General features: G+C 32.8%; 1 protein-coding gene and 1 non-coding gene across 3 annotated transcripts in view; both read left to right on the forward strand.

The window, feature by feature from the left end:
• nAChRalpha1 (nicotinic acetylcholine receptor alpha1) overlaps window positions 1-17,543 on the forward strand; it is a 201,845-nt gene that overhangs the window by 159,438 nt on the left and 24,864 nt on the right. The window lies entirely within an intron of this gene.
• TRNAG-UCC (transfer RNA glycine (anticodon UCC)) lies at window positions 14,065-14,135 on the forward strand. Its single transcript has one exon. It is a non-coding gene; the product is annotated as a tRNA-Gly (tRNA).

Consider the following 17,543-nt stretch of genomic DNA (forward strand, 5'->3'; position numbering starts at 1 on the left):
TTGAAATACTTTTCCCCCGTTCAGGAATCGAACCCCTGCGCCACAACTTGCCCCAAATACCACAAATATAAACAAATGTGTACATACATTCAGAAATAACTCAGTAAACGCTAACGTATGCATGACCACTTTTATCTCAGAAAATAAAAACGAATGTTTTACGTTATGTTTTACAAGATGTTTACGACGTAGTATATTACATGGGGTAGGTAAATATTGGGGCGGAAACTGCCTAGAACGAGGAAGGCACTGTACTATGGAACTGTGGGCTTGTCTGACATTAGAATTAGGGAAGTCTGGTATATACAACTTGCTGCTTTATATGAAATTTGGAAGACTTAAATAATTAAATATTTGATGTTAAATACCGAAAATACAAAACGACTCTAAGAGTGACAGGTTTTGGGTTCGACTCTCATTTGGGTAAATTAATATTCATTACTTTATATTATTTAAGATAATGTCTGAAATATGAACAGAAAGTTGAGAATGGTATATATTAACTCTATGAGTAAATCGTTGAATAAATAATTCAAAAAGTAATAAAAACGGCCTTAAATTTTGATCTTCCTTTGGTATTTATTGATTTAATATTAAATTGTCTCGTTCTGGTAGAGACAAAGCACGAGGTTGAGTTCTGCCACTTAACATACATTTCGTAAAATTGTGTGGAAACGAAACGGAGTGTTATATCAATAGATTCCCTCTGCCTACCCTTTTATACCATTCTACCATTCGACTAAAAAAAACTAAGCAATAACAAGTTTTACTATATAAAATAACACATTTACATATTCATATATGGCCGCGGTGTACATAAAGGGGTAATATTATAAATAATTGAAACGGAGGCAGTTTTACGACAAAGCTTCCAGTTTTATACTCGCGAGCTTTGAATGGTGCTAAGCTCGATTTATTTTTTTGCTGAATTGTTATATTTTCATACAAATACCTATTATATATTCGTTTTTCTAATATTAGAGGGCACTTGTAGCGTAATGGAACAGCATCTGAATGTAATCATTTTAATTTAAATCGCATTGTCTTGTATTCTGTAGGAAAGCGGAAAATAATGAGAGAAGAAGAAAGAGCGAACAGATTATCTTGACATTATGTTCTCTTTCTCTTCCCCACAATTAATTATTCTAATATTAGAAATTATTCAATTAGGAATGTTAATATTCCACATTAAAAAAATACTTAATATTTAAACATTTTACTACATGTATTAAGAAAATTACATACGTTATTCTTGTATATTAAAAGTTAAAAAATCAAAATATCGGTATAAAATTTAAAATATAGATAGTTTTGATTTTCATTAATAAATTTAAATTTTGAAATACTTCAATAAGATACATAATACAAACAAATAAAGGTTTCAAATACGAACATTGATTTTAATAGCCTATTATAGAAGGGCATGTAATGAGGAAAAAAGAACCGCCTTAAGCCATATAGGCTATTATTAAAAATAACAGTCGATTTCCTTCGCCTACACTGACTGTTCAATGCTCTCTAACATTGAATATTTTCTCTCCAATTTTATATGATATTTTGATTCTTGGTTAAGACTTGAGATGTGTTTCAACATGTCCCTCTCGGGACTATAATCCTTTTTTTTTATTTTTCTGCTTTTCTATAGGTATCGTAACGTTGAGTTCCGCTACTTGGAAGCAATGTTTCGAAAATTTGAAGGAGAAAACGGAGAGTCTTACCGGTAGATTGTTAAAAGGCAATTAACAGCGCAACTTTCGACTTTGTGGATTTAAATTACTTGGAATTAAATGACCTACTCTGCTATGCATAAACTGTATAAAAATTTCACCTAATGCTTATACATTTTTCTTCATATTACTATTTAATTATTGCTACGACTACCATATCAATGTATTAAAAAAATAAATATTATTGAAAAGATAATCTTTTAAAAAAAACTGTTTAATTTTCTCCTGATTGAGAATCGAACGTACAACCACCATTTACAACCAGACACTTCACAAATGCGCAATAAAGGAATCAAATAAATAAAAAATACCCTCCCACTATTGATCTGGTCGTCCAGACTTTGACTGGTGCCAATTCTCTTCTGACGCATGAACCTGGAATGCCGCCAGTGCAGTGTTTCAAATAAACATACGAGTATATTCGACGTGCTGCTACAGAATTATTTATGGTATGGGCAAGTTCTTTACGGATTTTCAACATCTTCAAGTCAAAAAAGAGTTCAATATTAAATAGGGAAGTGAAAAATTCTATACAAAAAGTTTTATTACTTATTGTTATGTTTATTACAGACTACCTTTGAAGCATGTACAAACAATGTAATTAAGAAAAGCCAGCTAGGCTTAATGGCCTTTTTCAAATTGTTTACAAATATAAGTAGGTTTTACATTTTTTTATTAGGTTTATTATTAGGTTTTACACGATATCATATTTTGCATCATATATGTGGGTAGCTTTATGACATTTGAATATTGATATATGTGAAGCTTTTATTGCCTTTAATTATAGCGAGATATAACTTCTTAATTATAGCATTCCAAAATCATTAAAATCATAAAATTGTAAATTTTATAAGAATATCCCGTACATATTATAAAATAAAAATACAAACAAAATAATGTATTGTATTATTGGAATAGTTTATAATAGCTAACTTTCTAACAAGCTACAACTGATATCGAAAGAATTGAATTTCTATACAGTTTTCTATGCAACAATTTATCTTGATGCCCCAGGCGCATGAAACGGTAAGATTAAGTTACATCTCTGGAGATATTCGTACTATTCATATTGTTCTTTAAAAGAAATAATATGTTCTTAGAAATAAACATTTATATATATCAAAATTATTATTTAAACTAGCAGACCCGCGTACTTCGTATCGCCTAACAGTTGTTTTTTTTTTAATATGTATTCTGCTATTAGCGACACCGGGTCAGCTAGTAAGATAAAAAATAAAGAAAGTTGATTAAAAAATTATATAATGTCAATTATTATATTTTACTTCATTTTTACTTATTCTAAATTCAGTTTCATTTTCATTGTAGTACTTTATGGTACACGTTATTTTTTGTTTGGTTATCTGGCGCGTAAACAAACAGAGCAGATGGTTTTCCAACACGGGAACAGGCAACATACAACAAACCATGCGAGAAACATGAGTTTTCTGTATTAATACCACAAACACTTAATAACTCCCCCTGGGATTTGTTTATAGTAAACTGTAGTCTTTTAAGCTCGAATGGTATGTCAGTCGAAATCATTGGGATGCCCCGCATCATCAAAAAGTCTTCTCCTTTATACTTTCCTTTCAATATCATTGCTTCTATTACGTTATTCATTATTTTTTTATCGCTAATCGTATGCCGTTACAAAGTTTCAGTTGGTTAATATTTCGCAACATTATAACTAAGCTTTAATTGAAGGTTGTGAGGCGGCAATCCTGGCAAATCAAGTGAATTTAAAAATTCCGGTGGATAGTTCACGACATCATCTTCATTAGTTGCCGTATCAACTGACATATGTGTCCTTATTTTGCCAGGAATGCCAACTTGAAAATTTATATTTAATTCATTTACATCAGTGTGTTTGGCAGCCAGTAAAGCTCTTTCGCTCAACCAATTATGGAATAAATAATCAGCAACATTTCAGCAACATTTAGAAGCACTTTATGAATGAGTTCATCTTTTGATTACGTTAACTGACAAAAACTATCAGGAAAGTTGATGCAGCTAGTCAGCGCATATATAGGAAGTTTGCCATTACCAATATCAATGAGTTGTTTAGAGAATATGTCTCCAGATTGATCATTTTGCAACATGACACGCATATTCTTGCTTAAATGTAATACCTTCAAATTCAAATTCAAATTCAAAATATTCTTTATTCAAATAAACTTATAATAAGCACTTTTGAATCGTCGAATGAACATATGAACAAAAAGCTACCACCGGTTCGGAAGGCAGTTCTGCTGAGAAGAGCCGGCAAGAAACTCAACAGTTGCTCTTTTCAAAATCAATGGTACAATCTATTACATTAGTTGGCAGCTATCCTGCATTACATTCAATAGACATTAATTCCATACATGTTTGTCCTCTAAGTATTCTTGAACAGTGTAATAAGCTTTACTTGTTAGAATTTTTTTTACTGATATTTTAAATTTTGGAAGTGGCAAATCTAGAATACACTGTGGAATTTTATTATATACACGTATGCTCAGACCCATAAAAGATTTATTAACTTTTTGGAGGCGAAAACTTGGAGTAACAATCTTATCTTTATTTCTCGTTTCTATCGTATGATTGTCACTATGTTTACTATGACAATGTATATTTTGTCGGACAAAGAGAATATTATAGTATATAAATTGGGAAGCAACTGTAAGAATACCTGCATCTTTGAAAACATCTCGCAGAGAATCTCGCGCTCTTAGTTTATAAATATATCTCACGGCTCTTTTTTGGAGGATAAATATTGAATTTATGTCTGAAGCACTGCCCCATAGCAGCATTCCATAAGATAAAATACTATGGAAATAGCTATAGTAGACTAATCGGGCAGTGTCGACGTCCGTCATTTGTCTTACTTTTTTAATTGCAAACGCGGCAGAGCTGAGTTTATCCGCAAGTGCTTCCAGATGAGCGTTCCACTGGAGTTTGGAATCTATAGTTACACCTAAGAAAATAGCTGATTCCGACAAATTGAGAGTTTCTCCTTTAATTAGTAGACTGAAATTATTTTTTTTAACATTTTGTAAAGCAAACTCAATACATTTAGTTTTTTTAGCATTTAACATTAGATTATTAACATCAAACCAACGAAGAATATGCGATAATGCGCTATTCACATCGTCATAATTTATTTTATTTCTGTCAACCTTAAATATTAAAGAGGTATCATCCGCGAAAAGTACAATATCACATAGGTTCTTCACATAAAAAGGTAGATCGTTAATGTAAAGAAGAAATAAAAGGGGACCAAGAATGGATCCTTGTGGAACGCCCATCTTTAGAGGAGATCCAGATGATTTTACATTATTTATACTAACCTTCTGGATTCTTTGGTTTAAATATGAGGCAATAAGGTCAAGGGCAGTATCCTGTATACCATAATGTTTTAATTTTAATAACAGAGTTACATGGTCTACGCAATCAAAGGCTTTGGATAAGTCACAAAACACTAAAATAGCATTTTGTGACCTCTCCCATGCGTCATAAATGTGCTTTAGGAGTGCAGCACCCGCATCCGTAGTGGACTTGCCTTTGGTGAAACCATATTGCTCACTATGGAAACAATTGTTAATATTTAAGAAAATTGTGAGCTGGTTGAACATTATTTTTTCAAATACTTTACTTAAGGATGGCAAAACAGAAATCGGTCTGTAATTTCCAGGCTCAGATCTATCTCCACTTTTGTAAAGCGGCACTATTTTGCTATATTTCATTAAATCAGGAAAAGTACCGGATTCTACACAATTGTTAAAAATTAACTGAATGAATAAAAATTAAATGAATTAAAAACTTTAACAGACATGCCCCATAAGTCACCAGTTTTCTTTAAATTAAAGCTTTTAAAAGTTTTGACAATTTCTTCTGGTGACACATTCTTAAACACAAAATTTTGTCTACAACTATTTACATGGGTTTTTAGTATTAATTCTGCTTCCGAAGGAGATGATGGCAGTGAACGTGTTACTTCAGTTGATATATCAGAAAAAAAATTTTGAAAAGTATTTGCCACTTCTAAATCTGAATTTAAGATTATATTATTAACTTTTAATTTAATAGGTTCACTGACAGCTCTAGATCTCCCAGTTACAGCAGTAATAGCATCCCATGTAGCTTTAATTTTATTATTAGAGTTCAAAATTTTTGCTCTTATATGCATAGACTTAGCCTGGCCACATACCTTTTTAAATATTTTTGAAAAATTTCTAACTTTTAACAAGAACTCCGGATTTTGATTCCATTGCCTCATATTATATAATTCGTATAGTGTGTTTCTGCTTCGGTATATACCAACAGTTGCCCAGTCGCTAAAAGTTAATTTCGAGTTTTTATATATTAGTTTAACTTTAAAAATGTTATCAAACTCTGTAGAGAGTAAATTAAAAACTTTACAATATAGCTGATTCGGATTTAATCCGGTTATTTCTAAGTTTGCAATTCTTTCACTCACTCTATTATTAAAAAGATTAATTTTATTTTCAGTAATTGGTCTAATAGATATTTGTTTACGTTCTGCGACTGTTTTATCTATTACCGAAAACAGTTGACCACAATGATCCGAGCTCAGATTAGTAATAATTTGTTTTTCTACAGGCCCACAATGACAAAAAACATTATCTATACAAGTAGCGGACGTATTCGTTATACGAGTTGGTTCAAAGAACATATTAAACAAATTAAAAGATTTAAATAAGTTTAGAAGACGTTGACATGTTTCCACAATTTCGAGGACTGACCTTGACATGTTTCCACAATTTCGAGGACTTTAAACATGAATTCAGTTCATCAGCTTGCATTGAACGTGGACTGGCAATCTTCCTCCTTATAATAAAATCATTACGCCACCAAATTGATTGGCAAACTGAATTTTTACAATAACCTTACAATATTGGCAAGCTGAGTTTATAGATCCAATAGCAACACAGCTGTAGGCACTGCTGGCATCAATTGATATATCGTAACAAAAAGCAGCTCGATTCAAATTTGCACCATTATCAGTCAACTATCGTGCTCACGTGCTGGGAGTACGATTAGATTCTTTTGCCTAAATTTGTCCACCGCCTTATAGAAGGCATATTTAGTAAGTCACAAATACACAACACTTTATTAATATTATAGAAATTTGTGGCTTTTAGATTTAATAATATAGATGCACAATGAGACGTCCACATTTCAAGTGACATCTTACCATAGAAATATTGACAAATATTGACATTAATAGACTGAGATCCCAGGACCCCCAGACCTACATCATTTTAGCAAAGATGAAATTTTGAGGATCGATAGTCTAATATGTAGTTGAGACTGTATGCATACTCTCTAACTTAAAAAACCTTCAGAGATAGTGCCAACTTAAAACACACATCCAGTTGCGTTAAAGTAGAAAATCTCTTTTTTTCATTTATTTATGTACCACACAAGAAAGAAAGTACAGAAAACTTATGACAATAGAAAAAATGTGTACAATGGATAACTTATCTCTAATAGAGATCTCTACCAGAAACCCTTGAATGTAGGGGATGTTAAAAGAAATGATTCGGGTGCGGTATTTTAATATAATGTTAATAATAATAATAATAAACCTACATACAAATATACATAACATTAATCAATATTACTATACCTACATCAATATATATAATATGACATAAAAGAGTTGAAACAGAAAAAGAAAAGACAAAGCGACTACTAAAGATTCTAATTGAGATTAAGAAATGTTGTTTTAATTTGATTTTAATAGTATTTAGAGATGGATTGCCCGATAGTATAGAGTTAGGTAGTGAGTTCCATAAGCGCACTGCTTGAACTGTGAAGGATTTTTCATAGAAAGAGGTATTAAATATAGGGTACTCAAGCTTTAATAATAATATACTACTCTTTAAATTGGATGAGACAGAAAAAGGCTCAATAGATCTACACAAAGCAATTATAGAAATTATTGGAAATGACCTCAATATCTCTCTTGAAACAAGCGATATTCAGAACACATTTAGAATTGGAAACAAACATAAAGGAAAACCCAGACCTGTTCTGATCTCTTTTACAAATTATTGGAAAAAAGTTGAAATTTTAAAAAACAAGAAAAGATTTAAACATGTTTATGTAGTTGAAGATTATCCAAAATCGGTGCTAGAAAAAAGAAAAGAACTGCAGCAACAACTTAAAGAGGAAAAGGCTAAAGGAAACATTGCTTATATAAAGTATGATAAACTGATAGTTAAGGAAGACAATGTAATTACAGAGAGAAAGAAGAGAGAACAATCAACTTCTCCAGGAACATATATAAACCCTAAAAAACAAGTGAATATGTCTTCAAATAGCATAATAAATAAAACCAATGCTTATGATTTGATGAGAGGGAGATCAAACTCACTTACCTCCACATCATCAACTAGCATTAAAAAGAATTAGCAATTAGATATCAGCAACCGGAGACGGACCAACCCCAAGCCGACTGGTCCTCGTGGGGTTGATAGACCTACACCCTCAAATACCACTCCATCCACCCTAAATAATAAGACAAGCAAACTGTATATAACCACTCTGAATACAAGGACACTAAGAACGGAAGACAGACTCATCGAGCTCGAAAATGCATTAAAGGATATTAAATGGGACATAATGGGCCTATGTGAAGTTAGAAGACTCGGAGAAGAGATACAGGAATTTAAAGAATACATATTTTTCTTCAAAGGAGAAATTCAAGGGAATTACGGAATAGGATTTCTGGTTAAAAAAGAATTAAAAAAATATGTGGAAGAATTTGTTGGCATATCAGATCGAATTGGCATTTTAAATATAAATTTACCTGGTTTCAGGAATCCATTCTCAATCCTTCAGATATATGCCCCTACAGACCAAGCAACAGAGAAGGAGAAAGATATATTCTACCAAACCCTCACCAAAACAATGCAAATAGTAAATAAGAATATAATAGTAATGGGAGATTTTAATAGTCAAATAGGAAGTAAATCGGAAATAGGTGAATATATTTTGGGAAAATATAGCCAAGGAAGGCGAAACAATAATGGCCAAAGATTCATAGATTTCTGTTTCGAACATAACTTGAGAATAATGAACACTTTTTTTCCTAAAAAGCAGAAAAATAAATGGACTTGGATCTCCCCTAATGGTAAAGATAAACACGAGATAGACTTCATTACTACTAATGTGCCCAAGATTTTTAACAATGTTGGTGTGGTGCCCAAATTTAACTTTAATTCCGACCATAGACTGGTGAGAGGTGCTATTGCGTGTAAGAAACTGAAACTACCAAGAAGAAAATTCCACGGAACGAAAGGGGGGGCCCTACCACTTTTAACAGAACAAAACTTACACGAATTAAAAGGTTCATTAGACAAAATAGAGAAGCAAAGTAACGGACAAGACAAGTACAACTCTTTAGAAGAAGCGCTGTCAAAATTAAAGAATTGTTTGTGGGAAGGTACAAAAGACAAGCTTGGAAATACAGCCAGATTGAAGATTATGGAGAGAAAAGAATTGATTAGTAATAGAACAGAAAACCGTGAAAAAATAACAAACATTAGCAAAGAAATCACAAAAGCAATAAGGGACCATAGAAAAGCAAGGCGGCTTCACATAATAAGAGAACAAATAAGCAAAACAGGAGGCATTAAAAGGGCTTCAAAACAACTAAAAGAATATTCTACATGGATATTGAAAACGATAAAAAAAGACAAAAAAAACAATATTCATACTACAACCAAACGACAACACATCTTAAAAACAGCAACAGATTTTTACAAAGAATTATATACAGACAATCTAACGGAAGAAACAGACGATACAACATTTAAGGACAATATAAACCAAGAACCAATCCCACAGATTCTGCAAAGCGAAGTAAGAAGGGCTATTCAAACACAAAAGATAGGAAAATCACCTGGCGATGATAAGATAACTAATGAACTACTAAAAGCAACCATTGAACAAATAATAAAACCTTTTGCTCATATATGTAACCAAATTTTAGACACAGAACAAATACCCTGTCAATGGACATCTTCAACAATCATACTTTTGCATAAAAAGGGAGACAAGAATAATATAAACAATTATAGACCTATCAGCTTAATCCCAAACTTGTATAAAATATTCATAAAAATTATACTAGAACGCCTGACCAAACAGTTAGACGGTAATCAACCTATAGAGCAAGCTGGATTCCGATCCGATTTCTCAACAATTGATCATATACACACTGTCAAGCAAGTAATAGAGAAATGCAACGAATACAACCGCCCGTATTACTTATCCTTCGTCGACTATAATAAAGCATTTGACTCCCTGAAGCATAGCTACATATGGGACTCATTGAGAAACCAAGGGGTTGAGCAAAAATATATAAGAATAATAAAGCAAATATATGAGAAAAGCACAGCAAAAATACAACTAGAAAAAACAGGAAATCTATTCCAAATTCAGAGAGGAGTTAGACAAGGAGACCCGCTGTCACCCAAGATATTCAACGCAGTCTTAGAGAACATCTTCAGGCAACTCAACTGGGACAACTTCGGCATCAATATCAATGGAGAAAAGCTACACCACCTGAGATTCGCAGACGACATAGTCTTGTTTACAGAAGATCCAGACACCCTACAACTAATGCTGCAACAACTAGCATCAGAAAGCAAAAAAGCAGGACTATCAATGAATACCAGCAAAACCAAATTAATGACTAACATGACCAAAGTCAAAATAGAAATGGAGGAAGAGATTGAATATGTCAACGAATATATATACCTGGGTCAAGTAATATCAGTAAAGGATCTGCCAAATAAGGAAGTAGACAGACGAATAAATAACACCTGGCAAAGATACTGGTCTCTCCGTGAAATAATGAAGAATAAATCAGTGCCCATTTCAGAAAAATCAAAAATATTTAACACATGTATCCTCCCATGCCTCACCTACGGCTGTCAAACTTGGCCATTATCACAGAAAATTGAACACAAGCTGGGAGTATGCCAAAGAGGAATGGAAAGGAGCATGATGGGCCTGAGATTGAAAGACAAATGCAAAGCAACAAAAATCAGGAGCAATACCAAAGTGTTGGATGTCAAAGTAAAAACAAGAACTCTTAAGTGGAAGTGGACTGGTCACATGATGAGATCACATGCAGGAAAGTGGACCAAAAAAGTCTCAGAATGGTACCCAAGAAATGGAAAAAGACGGAGAGGGAGACAGATTAAAAGATGGGAAGACGACCTGCCAAAGGGGTGGAGACGGATAGCACTAGACCGGAACAAGTGGAGGGAACTTGAGGAGGCCTATGTCGTAGGACAGCCTGACCTGGTAGCTGACACTAGCAGAAATAATAATATTTAACAATAAATTTAAATTTAAAAAATAATAATAATAATGATAATAACAGTTGGAAAAAAAATGGACAATTTCAGTTAATATTCTATTCTTATGTTAGTAAATATTTTCATATATTGTGTAAAATGTTAGTTATAAGTAAAACAAATTATGTAAACAGGTCAGAGAAAATAAAGGCTCTTTTTATTTTATTTTATTTTATTTATTTTATTTTACTCAAGCTTTCTTAGAGTTACACATGAGCGTACTGGTCTTTCACTTGGCAGTGTCAATTGAAAACGCTCCCTTAAGTAAGGAAGAGAATTTTTATATATGTTTTATAGTAAAAAAATGTATATTTCACATTCTTTCACGTGGACCTTTACTTCTGCCAGACGTCCTAAAGGTTCTTTAAAATTGGGGCAAATTACATTAAACTAAATCTAAAATTTTAAATATATTATTTACGGACTATTTAAAGACCAGATCAATCCGATGGCTTCATCATTTTCCCAAAAAGAGATATACCGTTATTTTTCGCTACCTCTGAAAGGATCCCATTTTCAAGTTAGTGAGTAAGCATACTGTCTTAACTACATGAAAGACTAATAGTCCTCAAATTGCTAAAATGATATCAGTCTGGCGGCTCTGGGATCTTGGGCTATAATATGTATACGTCACTAACGTCACTCAATTGTTTTGCCTTCCAGGAAACCAGCTACTAACATTTAAACTTTATAGTACGGTATTAAAGTCCAAATTGACTTTTAAGTATGAATATGGATCTTTTGTATGGGAATGTAGAAAAGTATTGTTTTTAGACCTTTTCTGGCAATTTTTTAACGTTGGATCGATTTTTTTTTTATTTCAACAGAAAATGCTCATCACGCTGAATAACTTTTCCTAATTCGTTGTATTGATATCTCTTATAGATTAGGCGGGCTGCTAGGGTCTCACATCAGGTATTTGGGCTATCAAAATAAATTATAGCCTATATATAGGCGAAGACTAATAGCTATGCAACAAAAGAAGTTTCATTTAAATCCGTCCAGTAGTTTTTGCGTTAAAAAGTCACAACAGACAGACAGACAAGAATTCCAAAAATTATATTTTTACCTTCTATTACTTGTATTAAGTCCCCTTGAAGTGTTTTTTTCAGTTTATATTCAATGTACAGATTTTACCCCCTTTACAGTTTTATTATAGATATAGATAGATATATATATATATATATATATATATAGATATATAGATATATTTAGATATATAGATTAACTTATTAGAAATTTCATTATTTAGAAATTAGATTAGCTTCATGCAGTATTCCACACATAGCAGAGTGGGCAAAGGAATCCTTAGAAGTGTTTCCGTTCCTATTAATATATTCCAATTCTTGACACAGAAAAAAGGTTCTTGAAGGAAATGAAAATATCAAATGTTTCATTACGCTGAGAAGGAATCAAGCCCACAACCTCTTATGTTAGCAGTCGTACGTGCTCCTGTGTACGACTGGCTTATATATATTATAACTAGCGGCCCCCCCGCGGCGTGAACTACGTTATTACTAATTTCTGTCTCCATGAGTACCTACGTCCTATATGTGACGAATTTGTAGTAACGAAGTTTCATACAAACTTTCAACCCCAAAAACAACCCCTTAGAAGTCGAATATTACAAATTCCCGTCTTAGCGAGCACCTACGTTCTATAAGTAAAAAGTCCTATGCAAAATTTGAGATTGATTTGAGATTAACTTGACCTCAGAAACTACATGCTAGGCACATGTAGTTTCTTAGATTTCGTGATGAGTGAGTGACCTTTCGATTTTATATATATAGATGAATAAATAAAAAAAACCAATATAATACGACAAATATTGTCAAAACGTAACTTCATTGACTGACAACGGTACATAAATAACGCCGCAAAATTGCACTGGCTGTATTCCAGATGTATCGATGATGCATGAAAATTTGGCAACCGTTACTCTTTAATGGTTATATTTATATGGTATTATATATTTTTATTTTTTTAGCCTCACACTGTTTTCCGCACATTATAGGGAAGGCAGGGGAACATGGGAACCTAGTGTTAAGACACTTAATTCTTATTAAGACACTCCCGTTCCCTACTTTTCGCTGAATTCTCGAGTCATTGCGTTGCTGAATGCTTGTATTGACCGAAAAGCTTTATTACTTATAATAAATAGATTACAAATATTGTTTATCCTATCCTATCCTATCCTATCCTATATCTTATAAAACAAAGTCGCTTTTCGTGTCTGTCTGTTGTTTCTAACTCTTCTCCTTCTAAACCACCCAGCGGATTTTGATGCGGTCTTCACCATTAAGTCGAGTGTTTTTCGTAGAAGGTTTATATATAGTTTATTATTTATACATTCTTATGTAAATTAACATAAATACGATAAATGTGTATAAAGTCCTACCCGCTGAGACACTTTGGCGCAAGCGCTGCTTTAATGGTAAATACTACATGAAAAAAATGTACTGGAGCATTGTTCCTCTTAATAAGATCTACAAAAAAGTCCGCGACGGCATATTCGTATTTTTTAAGAATAACGTGTAGTGATCATTTTTCTGTCTAAAAATAATAATTTCAATATATTTTTTATTGTGAGGGATATTTTTCCATAATGGTATTAATCCTTATCCTTTAAAATACTTTATTAATTTTCTACGTTAAACGAAGATAAAATTTGCTTTTTACAATATTTCGAAATTGCGAATAGTTTTACAGAAAAACGCATTTAATTGCTGACACATCCCGCCGTTGACACATCAGCTGTATGTTACTCAAGTTTCACTTATCCTTTACTCTCAGCATATAAATAAGTACATTAGTTACGTTGGCCATTTAATGTAGACCAAAACTTTCTTTTACTGTTTTTCATTTTAATAAGTACTTTAGAAGTTGTTACAATATCAAAAAAATCCTTGCTGCGAAACGGCTCGCCTCTCGCCATGCGTCCGCCGTGTCCGCTTGCCTTACACGCATCGGTGGTTCAGTGGTAGAATGCTCGCCTTCCACGCGGGCGGCCCGGGTTCGATTCCCGGCCCATGCATTCTATTTAATTTTCCTCACAGGCAGCCACGTCGTGCTTGCTTTTCATCAGGGACAGAATACCCCCTTCAGCATTAACCACAAGCTCGAAAAAAAAAACCCGGCTGCCTCTATAGCAATGAAGATTTAGTTAGATGCGTTTGCACGTATTGGATAATTGGAGTTGAATGTATTATTTAAGCGCGATATATTTGGTTTCACATTTTTTGTAGTAGTTAGTAGTAGGTAGGTTTTTGTTTATAATTTCTTCCGTTTAAAAATAGTCATTTAACTATCTAAAAATAGTCATTTAAATATATTTTAATAAGTACTTGAAAAGATTAGTAGCACAGATTTAAAATTACAGTACCTACTAAAAAATCCTTGCCGTGTAAAACAATTGGAAAATCCTTATTGAAACTACAAAAATGCGGGTTGCATTAGGGTTTAATTAATTTTCACATTATCTTAAGTGCTTTGCAAACATACATTACATGAATAATCCAGTAGTTAAAGCGGGCGAAGCCGCAAGAGGGTCGCTAGTTACTTATAATAAATAGATTACAAATATTGTTTATATTCTAATAAAAATATTTAATGTCTAATATTTTAGATTCAAAAATAATATAAAACGCCATTTTATTTACTGTTAAAAGATGACTGTCTTCACTATCGCATTATTATAAGAGGTTTCATCCCTAACACAACAATACATCAAGTTGTACGTAAAAGAAATAAACATATACGAAGAAACTAAAGTAAAAAAGATCTTTTGTTGTCCTTTCTATATGAAGTCGGTGACCCGAGGGTACTCGTGAGTAGTGATGCCAGTATATTTATAAAATACCAGCCTTTAAGATTCAAATTAAGACGTAGTATAATTTTACAAATACTTATATATCTCTGGTAAACAAACAGGGGCACAAAGTATTTATATTTCCATTTCTTCGCTCCAGTGTCGAGGCAAAAGTGCGAGGTTGAGTTCCGCTACTCAACATGCAATGCCTCCAAAGATTGGGCGGAAAGTGAGGAACGGAAGTGTCTTAATGCAAATGGAGAGCCTTTACACCAGGCCCTCAGGTACCTATCCTCCTACCTTTTGTTTTGCGCGACTTGGCCTTAAAGAAAACTAAGAATAGAATAATATCAACACAAACATATATATGCCAAACTAAATCAAATAAGATACAGCAAATAAAATTACCGAATCCACCCTTAACGTATGAGAAGCGTCAATATATTTAATACAATTTCCAAGTTCCACAAGAACTCTGGCAAACACACTTTATTGATCGTCGCGAACGCGACGTCCTCGTGTCACTCACATTTACATGTCTTACGCAAAAAAAATTGTAACAATCTAAACGCTTATGGCCTTTTAGGAAGGAAATTTTTTTCGTTCTGACCTTGGAGGGTAGATGAATGATAATTTTTTTTGGTTTTTTATCACGTTTAGCTTTTTTCACGCTTTTTCCCGTATATCAGTAGGCAATTGGAACCTTCATGCCTCAATGTCCATCCAATAAACTAGGTCGAGTGGTGTATTTCAACTCCGTGATTTGTACACCAGAGAGTAGAAATGAAAATCTTTTTAATCTAATCATTTCGACTGGAGATTGAATCTAGGACAGGAGTTAAGACACTCCGTTCTTCACCTCTGTCCGCTTAAATCTGTTTTAAGTGCGTTGTCTATAGTAAAAAATATTTCGACAAAAAATTTCACCCTATCACATTTGATTCACACTAAGAATCGATAATAAGAATGTGTGCAAAAATAAAAAAAACTATATAACATATAGTAGCAAGAGTAGATTTCCTTAGTAATTACTTGTTAATGTTAAGTGATTCATAATGAGTAATTTATGATTTAGATCATGTAAAGAGACAAAACAATTTTATAGTTTCATCATAATATAATAATAATGATAGAAATTTGCTAAATCATTGAAAAACGTTGTAATTAATCATTAATTTAGAAGTTGTTTCTTCATTATAAAATTAAATACTATAATAAAAAGTAAATATATTCACCGAATTTCGCAGGCATTTCTCTCTAGATATGTGTCGGATTAAAAATCGAAATCACAAACACTCAGACGATTCTAATCTAAATCCTAAGATAACACGGTAATATTACAAGATATATAATCTATATATATAAAAGGACTTGTCCTCACTGACTGAGGTAAGACGCACGCACAGCCGTAACCGCTGTGCGTAGAAACGTGGAATTTAGACAGATGTTTGCATTCGTAATCTGGACATCCACTAAGAAGGGATTTTGAAAAATTTTAACCCTAAAGGGGTGAAATAGGGGTTGAAAGTTTGTATGAAAACAAATTAAAATCAGCACCGATATTTATAAAATTTGAAATTTAGTTTGTTAAAAGTATTTAATTGAACACGTGTTTCATCGTTTTCTAGAATTCTTCCCCTAAGGGTGCAAATAAGGGGTTGAAAGTGTGTATGGAAAAATCTTTAAAACGCCACCGATTATTATAAAATTTGAAATTTAGACTCTTAAAAATATTTAATTGAACATGTGTTTCATGGTTTTCTAGAATTCACCCCCTAAACGTGCAATTAAGGGGTTGAAATTTTGTATGGAAATATCTTTAAATCGCCATCGATTTTTATAAAATTTTAAATTTTGACTCTTAAAAATCTTTCATTCACATGTTTCGTAGTTTATTAGGATTCACCCCTAAATAAGGAAGCGAAGCTGCGCGCGTCCGCTAGTATGTATATATATATGATGACAATAGCCTAAAGCTCACCAAGTGGTTATTATTGGACGAACACTCAATCAAGGACTAATAATATAATCCATGTATTATGTGGACTACAATAAAGTTGATGGACCTGAGCCCGTTATAATTGTCTTCATTATTATTGAAGAAACACTATTATTTTTATATTACAATATAACAATTATGTCGAACGAACTTTTTGTGTTTTTTTTCTATCACACCTTCGACTATATCTTTTGGGATATTAATTAATGGAGATGGTGAATAAATATAAATATTTCTTTAAGCCCTCGTCACGATTGTAGGTTCAATTCTCACTCGGTGTAAAATAATATTTTTTATTTCCTCGCTCTGATAAGAACAGAAAGCGCAGCATTGAGTCGATCAAACACTAAACTCTGACTCAAATTTGAGCGGAAAGTGGAGAACGTAGTGTCTTAACCCTAAGTAATTATGCACAAAAATAATAAACCCCAAATCCGACATATCGGATTCACATTACGAATAAAGACGAAAGAACACAAAAACATTACCAAAAAGATCGTTCCGAGTTTTTTATTTCCGCTTGTTTGCGATAACAGGACAAAAGATGACATGGCAGGCATTGTTATTAAAAAAGACGTCAACTTTAGTGCCCCCCCTTGATTTATGGCAGCTTTGTGGTAGGATAATGGAATTCT

Source organism: Heliconius melpomene, chromosome 4 (assembly GCF_056956725.1).
Source record: "Heliconius melpomene rosina isolate 202511_hmr_F chromosome 4, ASM5695672v1, whole genome shotgun sequence".
Classification (NCBI taxonomy): domain Eukaryota; kingdom Metazoa; phylum Arthropoda; class Insecta; order Lepidoptera; family Nymphalidae; genus Heliconius; species Heliconius melpomene.